Raw genomic sequence first — 14,696 nt, forward strand, 5'->3', positions numbered from 1 at the left:
ATATCTGCATCAAGACCATCTCCCAGTAATGTCGCTTTATGTGTGGTATCTCTTCTTTTGTTAGGCCACGGGGAGCTCTCCACACCTCCTCCATTTTAATGTAATGGCACATATCTGGAATATACTTAAACCAAGATATTGACTCCACGCCATTAAGGGCTAATAACTCTGCTACAGCTGTTTGGTAAGAAGCCAAATGCTTAGAGGACCAAAGACGCACCCAATATATATGAGGTCTCAAGGCAATTTCATTATGTATCTGGGCAAATGCTAGGTCAAATCTAAGAGGGATACAAGGTGTACTCATTGGTAGGTGTAACAGAAAGCGTATGAATTTGTTTTCAACCAGGGTCAAATTACTACAGTTACAATGACCCCAGAGCTCAGCGCCATAAGTTGCAGCCGTCACTGCTGCAGCCTTGTATACAGTGATAGCTGGTGAAATGTGCCCTCCCAAATAGTTTTTAATTTTTCTTCCAATCACCACTGACCACTGTTGTAGGGCAGTGACACTCTTCTCAATTCGTACCAACCATTGGTGGTCATCTGATAGTCTGATCCCCAGGTAGTCAAATTGGCTTACCTGTTCTATGGATTGCCCACCAATGGTCATTCTCCCCCTAAAGGTCTTGTGCGGGTTTAAAGCCATGAACTTGGTTTTGTCTGTGTTGATTTCAAGGCCCCTCTTCTCACAAAACATAGCAAAAGTATAAAATTGATTTTGGAGTCCCATGGGGTTCTTGAGATCAATAGAGTATCGCCGGCAAACATAAGGATCGGAACAGATACTCCTGCCAGCTTGGGGGCGTCATGGTTACACCACATCAGCTGTTCCACTGCCTCATTGATGTAGCGGCCAAACAGGGTGGGGGCCAAAACACACCCCTGTCTGACACCTCTTTCAATGGGGATAGCAGATGTCAAATCACCACCTTGGGTCCATCGGACTCGTGCATAAGTTCCCTTATGAAGATGCTTTATCAGCGACCATGTTCCAGGTTGTGATAGGTACAAATCGCCTGGGATGCCATCTTAGACCTGGAGCCTTCCCTTTACGCAGTGATTGAAAAGTCAAGAAGGTTTCGTTTAGAGAGAAAGGGCCTATACCAAAGCTTAATGAGATAGTATTTCTAGGGAGTGGACTGAGGAAAGTGCAGGTCTCTATAAATATTGATGAAGATTTGTTGCTACCGCTATTGGGACCTACCCTGTAGAGGTTCTCAAAGTGTAACACCCAGCTTGCTTGCTGGATTGCTGGATCATTCTCATCTCTCTCGGGGTCTTTCTTTTCTGCCACCATTTTCCAAAACAGTTTTGTGTCACCCTCTTGGAGAGCATCAACCAGGGAGCTCCATTTTTTTTCCCCAGTCCTTTTTGGCATTTTTTAAGGTTTCTTTATACAAGTTCCTTGCCGCTCTTATCTCAAGGCGATTCTATGTTTTCAACGTTCTAAGCAGCTGCTGTTTGACCTGTCGGCAAGAACTAGAAAACCACCTCAACGGTCTGCCCGTAGCTTTTCCTCTTTCCCTTGCTACCAGGAAAAATGGCCTTAACCGATTCATCAAAGAGCAGTGTAAGTGGATGAAGTCCACTAATGTGAAATCTATGTACTTCAGAGGGAGTAAAGTTGTTTTGACTGCATCATAAATTGCAACCTGAGTCTTCATGTCATTTGCCACCGCTGCCCATCTAACGTTCATGTTATCATTAGACACCGTTACATAATTACCTGTAACCCATTGGGACAAACTACTGCTACTAAATGTGGAGGGAATAAAGACTGGACAGAGGGCTTGGTGGTCACTATCAGCCCTGGGAATAACTGCAAGTGCAAGAGAGAATCATTAACAAAAATATAGTCAAGAAGACTCACATAGGGTCCTTTTTTATACGTGGGAATAGCCGGGGTATCCGACTTGGTGTTCCCATTTACTTGTTTTAGCCCCGCATTTATTATTGCATTCTCTAGTAGGGCTACCGCTCCCCCATTTTGCTTTGTTGTTTCCTGGGCTGGGCCTGATCTATCCCAAGGATCTGCATACTGGATTCCTGGTAGTGGATAGTCAGCCTTGACACTTAATTGCATATTGCAATCGCCTGCTACAATTAGGCCTATTCCCCCAGGTAGCTGAATCAGAAAATCTGAAAGGAGGTTCAGCATAGCAATCTGTGCTCTTCGTGGCCCAAGTCCAATATAGATATTTACAATCACTACACGCGTATACCCCCTTGAAATATATCGCTGGAGGGGCAAGGTAACTCTTTTGCCTTTGGGAACAAGTCATGTTTTAGCCAGGTTATTAATCCCCCGAGGCTCTCCCAGATGAAGAACGGAGAGCAGCCTTCTGAAAAGTCAAGTAGCCTGATCTGTGGGTCGATAGAGGTGCCCATGTTTCCTGCAACAGGATAGCTTGGTGCCACGCTATAAAATTACACCATTCTGGATTATCTATTTTGGATCTCAAACCTGCCACATTCTAAGATAGAAGCTTGAATGGAAAGTCATCATGGCCTCCCAAGTCCAACCTCTGCTCCGTGCCCCTGGTGGAAGTGGTAGTTGCTTCCCTATCCATCCGGGCCAGGCGGCCACTAAGGGTATTTCAATATGCTGATTCCTTCGCTTCTACACAGCCGGATATAGGGATGTTTGATTCACAGCACTCCACAATTATGTTGGTCGACAGGCCCTTTCCGATTCCATGTGGGAAATGAGCCTTTAGTCAATCAACATTTGAGATTTCATCCCTTAGGTCCCTGTCTAAGCTGTGTTTGTTTTGGGAAGATGGAATACTCTGATTCCCCGTACAACCGGGGTTTGCAGTTGGAAGGGGGGTTGGCTGGTTGATGCTGATTTGACACTGTGTAGAGGGTCTTGATCTTTGTTCAAGTTCTAATAATCCTCCTACTATAGTCTGGTTAGTTAGTGTACTAGTAATTTGTTATGCCTTTTTCCAGAAACATTCCAACTTCTCACCAAGTGCACCTTTGTATCAGAAATAAATTATAAAATGCCATCAAACATCATTTTATACAAGTTTAAAAAGATACACATTCTACTTGAGACACCTTTGTTAGCACTCACCACAGCTTTTCACTGTAATATTTCAAAGGGCTAAAGTACATGTACAATGAGGTTCATAACTGCAGTACAGCTTGCATTATTACATTCATTGATTTATAACTTCAGAAACGCTGCTTTGCTTACTTAGAAGTACACACAGTTTGTACATTTCATTTGTTAACAAAATCTGCAAATCTTGCTCACAGCTATCTACATTCTCATCTGTACCCCTAAAAAGCTATGGTAACACATCTACACCACCCCAAACAACTTTTCACTCTTTAAACATAGTGTACAGGAAGATTACTAACATCAGTATCTCACTGACACTTCACAACACAGGTTATGAAATATATTACTAAATACCTGAACTTGGAATTCTTTCTCAAGCGCAAATGTCCCCACCAGTCTCTTTCATCTACCCATAAATTCAGTTCTGCTGAGCACAACTCAAATACACTTCCTTATCCTCCACAGCACAAAGGACAAACTGAGCTATCTCTGGTTCTTCACCCAATCACATCATATGATTTCTTCAACCATGTAATAAAAATGGTAACTATTGGTTGTGCCTCAGCCCTTTTTTTCACTTCCCTCCTATGATCTCGCAGACACTCAATGATCGTAAAACATCTCATGGCAGGCCCAGTAATTTTCCTTGTGAGTCTCACAAGATGCTTGTGTCATTGTAAAATTTTTCAAAACAAGAATGAACCATCTATTCATCACAGTACTTATCTCTTACACACTTTCTCTCAAAAGAAAGCACCACAATATACAGGATCTACTATAAAAATGTATTGTGAACTCATCTACTCATTTTTACTATTTGTGATCCCTTGAGACTCTTGTGAGTATGTGAGCACATAAAAGCCTGCCTTCAGCTGTGTATTTCACTGTGTTCCACAAGAGTCTTGTGAGCTAAACATTTAGGGCCTAATTATGAGTCTGGTGGTCACAAGACCGTCAGACTCACTGTGGACGTCCACACCGCCGCTGCTATGATGGTCTGACCATCAAATTAAGAGTTTGGGGGTCTGTTTACCAAAAGACTGCCATCTCGGCCAGGATCAGGGATACTGACAGGATGACAGCGGTCATGGTTATAACCAGCCACGGCGGTGCTGAAGTCAGCGCCGCCATGCTGATTACAACCTTCTTCTCCACCAGCCTTTTCATTGCAGCCTGATGGCCAGGAAAAGGCTGGTGGAGAAAATGTGCAGGGGGCCATGGCGGGGAGCTGGGAACAATGCTGCTGCACCTTTCCCAATGGGCTATCAGATGGAAAGCTTGGTTTCTGCGGCTCAGCCCAGTGGGACAGTTGTAATGGGGCCGGTGGGGATACTGCTAGCACGGTAGCAGTCTAATCATCGGGAGTTTGATGGATGGATGTTTCCATCTGCCAAGCTCTGAATGACCCCCTTAGTGTATTTCTCATGGAATAGTAGAATATTAAAACACATAAGCCTGTGCACTGTACACTGGCACCTTCCTCTATAAAGATTTGTTTCTACTACACTCCTTTTTCCGTGATCCCGCGAAAATCTTGTGTGATTGTAACGTTTTTAAGTCACATTATTTATACTCTCCTTCATTACAGTACTTAAGATTTTTCAACTTACAAGTGACTACTTCTGTCTCAATTTTCCACGGTATGGGGGCAGTATATAGTAGGGCATGAGGAGAGACTGGAGTCTTTAAAAACACTCCACCACAGGATAACCACTCTACATAGTAGGTTATAATAGTCCTCTCTCCAAGACAAAAAGGATGTGCAATATAGTGTAGGGAATGATTGGGCCAAAAACTGAGAACTTGCTCTTGGATGGAGAGCTTTGTACTAGGGTGTAGGAAGAAACTGGCCTCTATACTGATCTCTCTCTCACAACAATGGTCTGGGGAGGTACTGGCTTCTCTGCTGAGATCTTTTTTCTGCGATGACAGGTACATGTAGTAGGGTGTGGGGAGGGACTGGTCCCTATCATTAGATCTCTCTCTGAGATGATGAGTATACGTAGTAGGGTGTGCAAGAGAACTGCCATCACCACCAGCTGACAGAAGTGCATAATATACTATGATGATGTATTCACCTCTGTGCTAAAAGCTCTCTCCTGCATAAAAATCATTATACTACAGTGGGAAGAATCACTCATCTCTCTATAGTACCTTATACATATATATAATAACGAAACAGCACAGTTGCAGTTCTTGAAGATAGAACCACTGTAAGTCAACATTGCAAGATTGTAATAATATTAAAACCTTTAAAATATATTAAGTTAAGGAAATAAATCACCACTAACTTTAAACTTCTCATTACAAAATCCAATTTAACATTACAACAACAAGTACATTAACAAACTACAACTGTAAAAGAAAAAAAAACGAATCTATAGAAAAATTTCCTCACTACGTTCACTAAACACCAATAGCCCATCCCTTTTTTTCATTTCCCTAATCAATTTTGGTGTACCTAGATCTTCTTTTCCTTTGTTGCAGCCACATTAGGCTACCAAACAATATCTGCTTAAATAGTATTTTTCTAGCAGGCTAGTTGGCAAAAGAGTCACTAAAATAAAATTTGCAAAAAGGAATTTAGCCTGGAAATTAGAAACAAGTATGCTATACCATTACAGGAATCTACAGAGATAACAACACTTCTATTCTCAATAAAGCACTTCTTTTGCTGTTTGAGGAAGCAGATCAAGTAGAACTATACAGAACAAGCTTTTACAAGGGTAACATGTAACTGTTGGGTGTAACAACAACATCAGTTGTACAATTAATGTGTCCCTGCCTTTCAGCACATTTGTGTTTCATCTTTCATTGAAAGTGAACAATTTTTGTTGTCCTTCTCCATATGTCATTTTTCAAAACTTATGTTACATTGTCCACCTAAAAATGCCAAGAATACAATAAAATCTAAAGTTACATACTGCTCAGTAATTGATAATAGTGATATATTACCATATATACCAATGATGTTTTCCATTTTTCACACACAATTACATAGACATATGTACTGTATCACTATCTTCATCTTCCTTTCTCTTGAAGAGTTTAACGCCCTCAACTAATGCATTTTTTCACAATTAAATTATAACATGCCATCAAGCTTGGTTCCATAACAGTTTATAAAGTAACACATTCCACTAGACGCACCTTTCCTAACAGTGAGCACATTGTTATATTCTAGAAATAGCAATATCACCACTCATAGGGATAAAATATGTGTACTGTAAAGTTCATAAAAACACTAGGCCAGATTGGGAGTCCTTTGTTTTATAAATTCAAAACCCTGCCTCTTTTACCTTCAACTACATACATACTGAACATTTCATTTTTCAACACAATATCCAATACTTGGTGATATCTCTCTTCATTCTAAACTCTACCTCTGAAAACATATATTACAAAGACATGCACCTCTACAAACAGCTTTTGGCTCACTAAACCCTATATATATATATAATACATTTACCAACAGTAGTGCACACACTAACACTTCTCAACGAAAGTCATAAAGTTAATTTTTTCAATAGCTGATCTAGAGCAGGTTTTTGCCTCCAAAACACCCAAAACAATGTGAACTATCACTGGTTCTGCACATGACAGCATTTATTTAACCATGTAACAAAAATGCTAACTATTGGTTGAGTCTTAGCCCTTGTTTTTTTGCTTTGCCCCAAACAATCTTGTGAGACTCTTGCAAGATCGTAAAACTCCTCATGGCAGGCCCAGTAATTTTGCATGGGGGTCTCACAAGAGGCTTGCATGATCGTAAAAACCCTCATGGTAAGGTTAGCAATGTCCCCTCGGGTCTCATGAGCCTCTAGCAAGAGCTCCCATGTCCATGCAGCAAGCTTCACTCCCTGAAGCTTGTGAGCTACTCTCACAAGAGTCTTTTGGAGTCACTACAACATTGTGGGGAGATAATGGTATGTGGGATGGAGTATCCGCTCCACTAAGACCTATCTCTTATAGGACAGGTGTAGTAGGGTGTGGGGAGAGACTGGCCTCTGTACTCAGCCCTCTTTCTCAGGTGACAGCTGTATGTAGTAGTGTGTATGGAGCAACTGGCCTCTCCAGTAAGACCACTTTCTTGGATGTTGGTTGTGCATAGTAGGGTTTGAGGAGAGACTGGCCTCTTCCCTAAGACCTCCCTCTTACATGAAAGGTATGCATAGTAGCGTATTTGCATGGGCTTTCCTCTCTTTCCACACCTCTTTCTCAGATACATGAATTCATAGTAAAGTCTGTACATGGAATGTCCTCTTCTTCCAGACCTCTCTCTCAGACGGTGGGTTTGCAGAGTAGGGTTTATGGAGAGAGACTGCCTCTCCACTAAGTCCTCTCTCTCAAATAATAGGTGTACATGTTATAGAGTGGCCTCTTCTGCTAGACCTTTGTTTCAGATGAATGGTGTTCATAGTAGGGTTTGTACATGTAATAGCCTCCTCTTCCAGACCTCTCTCTCAGATGGTGGGTTTACAGAGTAGGGTGTATGGAGAGAGACTGCCTCTCCACTAAGTCCTCTCTTTCAAATAATAGGTGTACATGTTATAGAGTGGCCTCCTCTGTCAGATCTTTGTTTCAGATAATGGGTGTTCATAGTAGGGTGTGTACATGGACTGCCCACTTCTTTCAGACTTTTCTCTCATATTGAAAGTGTTTGTAGTCGGCTGTGTGGAGAAAGACTGACCTCTCCAGTAAAACCTTTGTCTTAGATGATGGGTGTCCGTAAAAGGGTGTATACATTGACTAGCCTCTTCTGTCAGACCTCTGTCTCAGATAAACGATGTGCATGGTAGGGCGTGTACATGGACTAGCCTCTACTGTCAGACCTCTCTCTCAAATGACAGGTGTTCCTATTACACTGTACACATTAAATGGCCTCTTATGTCAAAACTGTGTGACTCAATGTGAGCATGACGGTCCAGGAACTGCCGTACCCGTGGTGGAGGTCGAAACACAAGATTACAAAGATAGCAGTTGGACCACCACAAGGCTGCCACAACCACCAGGATCGTGGATCCCGTGGCGGCAGTGATAGGGAAAGACATGATCAATCACAGCAGTGCTGATGCTGGCACCACTGTGCTGATCAAGACCTGCATTTCTACCAAGCTTTTCATGGCGGGGACTCTGCCATGAACCCTGCCATGAAAGGCAGGGAAGGGGCCCCAAACAGACAAACAGCAAATTGTGCCCATTGTGCAGTGTGGCTGGGGCACATGTCCCCTTCTGCCTGCATTGTTGGTGAACACTATTTTCCATGCACAACATTGTGCATGGAAAATAGTGCACCCAAAGTGCATCTGGCATTGCACTGCAATGCCATGTGCGTTAGGCTCACTTTATGAGCTGGGTGTGTGGAGAGAGATGGACCTTTCCGCTGAGACTGCTCTCTTGGATGACAGATGTGCATAGTATGCTCTGTCCAGGGACTGTCCTCCCTGCTAATAATTCTCTCTCTGATAATGGATGTGTATGGAAGGGTATGGGAAAAGACTATACCCTACTCACAACTCTTACAAAGCCAATGTGTATAAATAGTACACTCAGACAAAATTCCATCCAGTAATATTCCTTCATACAGTACTGTTAGAAATGGGGGTTTTGGTTGGCAGTCAGGTTACCCCCTGTCCAAGCAAAAGCCCTCACTCTATTCAGGGTAAGTCACACACAATCCAAGATTATCCTGTGCCCACCCTCTGGTAGCTTGGCACGAGCAGTCAGGCTTAACTTAGAAGGCAATGTGTAAAGTATTTGTGCAATAAATCATACAATACCACCATATAGCACCACAAAAATACACCACACAGTATTTAGAAAAATATATAATATTTATCTGGATAATTGTAGGTCAAAAAGAATAAAGTTGCAATGGGAAATTGTAGAGATATCACTGAAAAGTGATATAAAGGCCCTCATTCTGACATTGGCCGGCGGCGGTCGCCGCCGGCCTGTCGGGGGCCGCCAGAATACCGTTCCGCGGTCGAAAGACCACGGCGGTGATTCTGACTTTCCCGCTGGGCTGGCGGGCGGCCGCCTTCAGGCCGCCCGCCAGCCCAGCGGGAAAGAGGCTTCCACGATGAAGCCGGCTCGGAATCGAGCCGGCGGAGTGGAAGCTGTGCGACGGGTGCAGTTGCACCCGTCGCGTATTTCACTGTCTGCGAAGCAGACAGTGAAATACATTTAGGGGCCCTCTTACGGGGGCCCCTGCAGTGCCCATGCCAGTGGCATGGGCACTGCAGGGGCCCCCAGGGGCCCCGCAAGCCCCCCTACCGCCATCTGGTTCCCGGCGGGAGAACCGCCGGGAACTGGATGGCGGTAGGGGGGGTCGGAATCCCCTCGGCGGCGCAGCTAGCTGCGCCACCTTGGAGGATTCCAATGGGCGGCGGTACACTGGCGGGAGACCGCCAGTGTTGCCGGTCCGACCGCGGCTTTACCGCTGCGGTCGGAATGCCCATTGGAGCACCGCCGGCCTGTCGGCGGTGCTCCCGCGGTCATCCACCCTGGCGGTTTGAAACCGCCAGGGTCGGAATGAGGGCCAAAGTGTCTTAAGTCTTTAGAATATAAACAAAGTCTCTTTCAAGCACAAGTAGCTGGTTTGGAGTGGAAAAATCTCCTCAGAGGGCCACAAAGGAAGAGGTGCGTGGAAAAAGGGTGTGTGCGTCGATTTCTCCCCAGCACACATGGACTTGCGTCGTTATTTTCCACCCGGGGAAGTCGTGCGTCGTTTTCCGGCACGCGGACTGTCTCTTTCTGTGGGTCGCAGGGATTACCAGATGTCCCGGGTCTGTGCGTGGATTTTCCTGCTCGTTCTCCGGGTGCGCGGCGGTCTGCGGGGCTGCGCGTCAAAATTACGATCTCCCGGCAGGCGTCGCGTCGATTTCTCCTCTAGACGTCGGTCTGCGGGGCTGCGCGTTGAAATTACGATCTCACGGCAGGCGTCGCGTCGATTTCTCCTCTAGAGGTCGGGCGGCGTTGTCCTTGCGAAGCCGTGCGTCGGATTTTCGGTCGTCCCAAGAGCGTTGCGTCGATCAGCGTCGGTGTGCAGCGTTTTTCTCGCCGCGGAACAAGCTGTGCGTCGGAATTTTCGGCACACAGAGCGTCCAAGTGAAAAAGAGAAGTCTTTTTGGTCCTGAGACTTCAGGGAACAGGAGGCAAGCTCTATCCAAGCCCTTAGAGAGCACTTTCACAGCCAGACAAGAGTTCAGCAAGGCAGCAGGGCAACAGCAAGGCAGCAGTCCTTTGTAGAAAGCAGGCAGGTGAGTCCTTTGAGCAGCCTGGCAGTTCTTCTTGGCAGGATGTAGTTTCTGGTTCAGGTTTCTTCTCCAGCAAGTGTCTGATGAGGTAGGGCAGAGGCCCTGTTTTATACCCAAATGTGCCTTTGAAGTGGGGGAGACTTCAAAGAGTGGCTAAGAAGTGCACCAGGTCCCCTTTCAGTTCAATACTGTCTGCCAGGGTCCCAGTAGGGGGTGTGGCAGTCCTTTGTCTGAGAGCAGGCCCTCCACCCTCCCAGCCCAGGAAGACCCATTCAAAATGCAGATGCATGCAAGTGAGGCTGAGTACCCTGTGTTTGGGGATGTCTGAGTGAATGCACAAGGAGCTGTCAACCAAGCCCAGCCAGACGTGGATTGTAAGGCACAGAAGGATTTAAGTGCAAAGAAATGCTCACTTTCTAAAAGTGGAATTTCTAGAATAGTAATATTAAATCCGACTTCACCAGTCAGCAGGATTTTGTATTACCATTCTGGCCATACTAAATATGACCTTCCTGCTCCTTTCAGATCAGCAGCTGCCACTTCAATAGTGTATGAGGGCAGCCCCAATGTTAGCCTATGAAGGGAGCAGGCCTCACAGTAGTGTAAAAACGAATTTAGGAGTTTAACACTACCAGGACATATAACTACACAGGTACATGTCCTGCCTTTTACCTACACAGCACCCTGCTCTAGGGGTTACCTAGGGCACACATTAAGGGTGACTTATATGTAGACAAAGGGGAGTTCTAGGCTTGGCAAGTACTTTTAAATGTCAAGTCGAGGTGGCAGTGAAACTGCACACACAGGCCTTGCAATGGCAGGCCTGAGACAAGGAAAAGGGGCTACTTAAGTGGGTGGCACAACCAGTGCTGCTGGCCCACTAGTAGCATTTAATTTACCAGCCCTATGCACATAAAGTGCACCTTACTAGGGACTTATAAGTAAATTAATAGTCCAATCAGGTATGATTCAAGGTTACCATGTTTTAAGGGAGAGAGCATATGCACTTTAGCACTGGTTAGCAGTGGTAAAGTGCGCAGAGTCTAAAAACCAGCAAAAACAGTGTCCACGAAGTGGAGGGAGGCAGGCAAAAAGTTAGGGGTGACTACCCTAAGGCTGTCAGGTCTAACAAGTACAAAGTGTGCATACATTCTGTTCAAATTTCATCTACTCCTTTCTACTGTTCACGATCCTGTGAGAGTTTTGCAAAATTGTAAATGTAGGCAAGTGCCCCCTCTCTTGGCATGGTTACCCCCATTTTCTGCCTGTTGTCAGTGTGTTTGACTGTGTTCACTGGGATCCTGCTAACCAGGACCCCAGTGATTATGCTCTCTCCATTCTAACTTGGTATCTTTTACCATTTTCACCCCACATGTGGCATACTGTTTCCCCCATGTAAGTCCCTAGTATATGGAACCCAGGGCATTGGGGTACCAGGGGATTCCCATGGGCTTCAGCATGTATTATGCCACCCGTGGAGAGCGAATGTAAAATGTTCTGCAAGCCTGCCATTGCAGCCTGCGTGAAAGGGTGAATGCACCCTTTTTCACTACAGGTCACTGCACCAGGTCATTGTAAGTTACCCCATGGCAGACCCTCCTAGCCCTGAGGGCAGGGTGCAAATACCTGTGTGTGAGGACACCCCTGCACTAGCAGAGGTGCTCCCATGAATCCCAGTGCCATTTGTATGGGCTTTGTGAGTGTGGGGATGCTATTTTATGCGTGCACTCGACATAGGTCACTACCTATGTCCAGCTACATAATAGTAACTCCCAGCCCAGCCATGTATGGTATCAAACATGTTGGAATCATACCACATTACTGTTGCCAGTATTTTAAGTATGATTCCATAGACTCTGGCAGCTCCTTAGAGGACCCCCAGCATTGCTCCTACCAACCTTCTGGGGTTTTCCAGGCAGCCCAAGCTGCTGCCACCCCTCAGACAGGTTTCTGCCCTCCTATTGCCTGAAAAGCTGAAGCCCAGGAAGGCAGAACAAAGGATTTCCTTTGGGAGAGGGAGGTAACACCCTCTCCCTTTGGAAATAGGTGTTTCATGGCTTGGGAGGGGTAGGCTTCCCAAGCTACTGGTATGCTTTGAAGGGCACATTTTGCACCCTTCATACATAAACTAGTCTACACTGGTTCTGGGACCTCCAGTCCCTGCTCTGGTGCAAAACTGGACAATGGAAAGGGGAGTGACCACTCTCTTGTCCATCACCACCACAGTGGTGGTGCCCAGAGCTCCTCCAGAGGACCCCTGGGTTCTGCCATCTTGAATACAAGGTTGGCATGGACCTCTGGGAGCATCTGAGTGGCCAAGTCAGGCAGGTGATGTCAGAGTCCCCTCTTGATAGGTGGTCACCTGGCTAGGTGACCAACCCCCCTTTCAGGGCTATTTAGGGTCTCTCTCTTGGGTGGGCCCTCAGATTTTGCTTGCAAGATTCCAGCAGGACTCCTCTGGAACCTCACTTCAACTTCTAGCCACTGAAACCATGACTAAACCCTCCAGGAACCGACAATCTGCATCCACAAGGAAGACTCTGCTTTCAACCTTGTTTGCACAGCTCTTTCCAGCTTCAGCAACAATTCCCCGGCTGTGCATCCTCTGAAGGTGGCAAGTCTTCAGTCTGCACAAGAAGGAAGAAGGAATCGCCCTTGGAGTGAAGGAGTCACTCCCCTGCATATGCAGGCACCCACTGCAAGGACGACTGGCTGTGTGGATCTCCTCTCATCCTGAGCTGCTTGGATCCTACATCACGGGTGCTAGTCTGGATTAGTCCTCTTGGTCCTCTCTGCCAGCTGTCCAACTTTGGTGCAGGTAAGCCGTTGCCTTCCCATGGAGGACAGTATTCCCAGGCACTGCGTCTCTTGCAGCTGCCAAGGCTTGTTTGCATCACCTCCAAGGGATCTTCAGGCTTTGGGTAGCCCCAGTCCCCAGCACTCCTTCCTGCAACACAAATCCCTGTGCGTGGTTCTCCTGCAGCATGGGACCCTTACGCAGTTGTGCTGCATGGGCTCTTCTGCAACTACTGTGTCTCCATCCTGTGGGACTCCTGTGGGTGCTGCCTCTGCTCCTGTGGGATCTCTGTGTTGCTGAGGATTCCCTATGACTCCCACTCCTGCACTGAGTCCTCCTGGACTTTGCTGTTCCCCGGCAGCTCCTCTTTCCACCAGCTGCAACATTTGCCTTTATCAAGGCTTGTTGGTGGAATCCTTGCACCAGTACACGATTGCAGTTCTTCTTCCAACATGGGACGTTGTCTGTACTTCACCAACTTCAGGGCTGCAGTGCTGACCTTCTTCACATCACTGACAACTAACTCCTGCAATCTTAGACTTGTGGGTAGGGGCTCCTGCCCCCACTGGACTCTTCTGTGACTTCTGGACTTGGTCCCCTTCTTCTACAGGTCTTCCTCTTCAGAAATCCACTGCTGGTTTCTTGCAGTCATGTCTGGGAGTTGCATTTTCTTCTTTCTCTTAATTTTGGGTGGTTTGTGGAAAATCCTCCTTTCTTCCTAGTCGCTAGGGGGCACTGTGGGACTTACATTTGTGGTTTCCTATTAACCCTAGCTCCCCTCTACACACTTCACTTACCTAGGTGGGGGTCCTGTGTTCGCATTCAATTTTTTTTAGTACATGGTTTGGGCTCCCCGTAGGCTCACTATTGTCTATTTGTGTTTACACTGTTTTCTATTACTTTCTATGCCTATTGCTGTTTACTAGTGTACATATCTACTGTGTTACTTACCTCCTATTGGAGGGTTGCCTCTCTAGTACATGTTGGTATTAGTTTCATTAAGATAAAGTACCTTTAATACTGAGTATTTTCTTTCATCTGTGTAAGTGCTGTGTGACTACAGTGGTATTGCATGAGCTTTGCATGTCTCCTAGATAAGTCTTAGCTGCGCATGCACAGCTACCTCTAGAGCACCTGGCTTCTAGACACTGCCTGCACTACACTAACAGGGGATACCTGGTATAAGGTGTAAGTAATTCAGGTACCCACCACACACCAAGCTAGCTTCCTACAGTAAATTATTTGGTGAATATGAATTAACTATCTACTCATCACAGTGCTAATCTCTTTCACACCTCCTCTCAAAAACAATGACCACAATATGCATTGCAAAATTAGGAGTGTATTCAGAACTCTTCTACCCCTTTTCATTATTCACAATCCTGCGAAAGTCCAGAAATATCATAAAAAATAGTTTAAAATAATATATCATTATTTTTGTTACAGCAGTTATCCCTTAGACACCCCTTTTCTAAACTTAGAGGGACAGCATGCCTTTCTGCAGACCCCTTACATAGCTTTTTTATTTCATTTTCACACCTACTCCAATTGTTCACAGTAATGGCTG

The sequence above is a fragment of the Pleurodeles waltl genome, chromosome 7 (assembly GCF_031143425.1).
Source record: "Pleurodeles waltl isolate 20211129_DDA chromosome 7, aPleWal1.hap1.20221129, whole genome shotgun sequence".
NCBI classification, from domain to species: Eukaryota; Metazoa; Chordata; class Amphibia; order Caudata; family Salamandridae; genus Pleurodeles; species Pleurodeles waltl.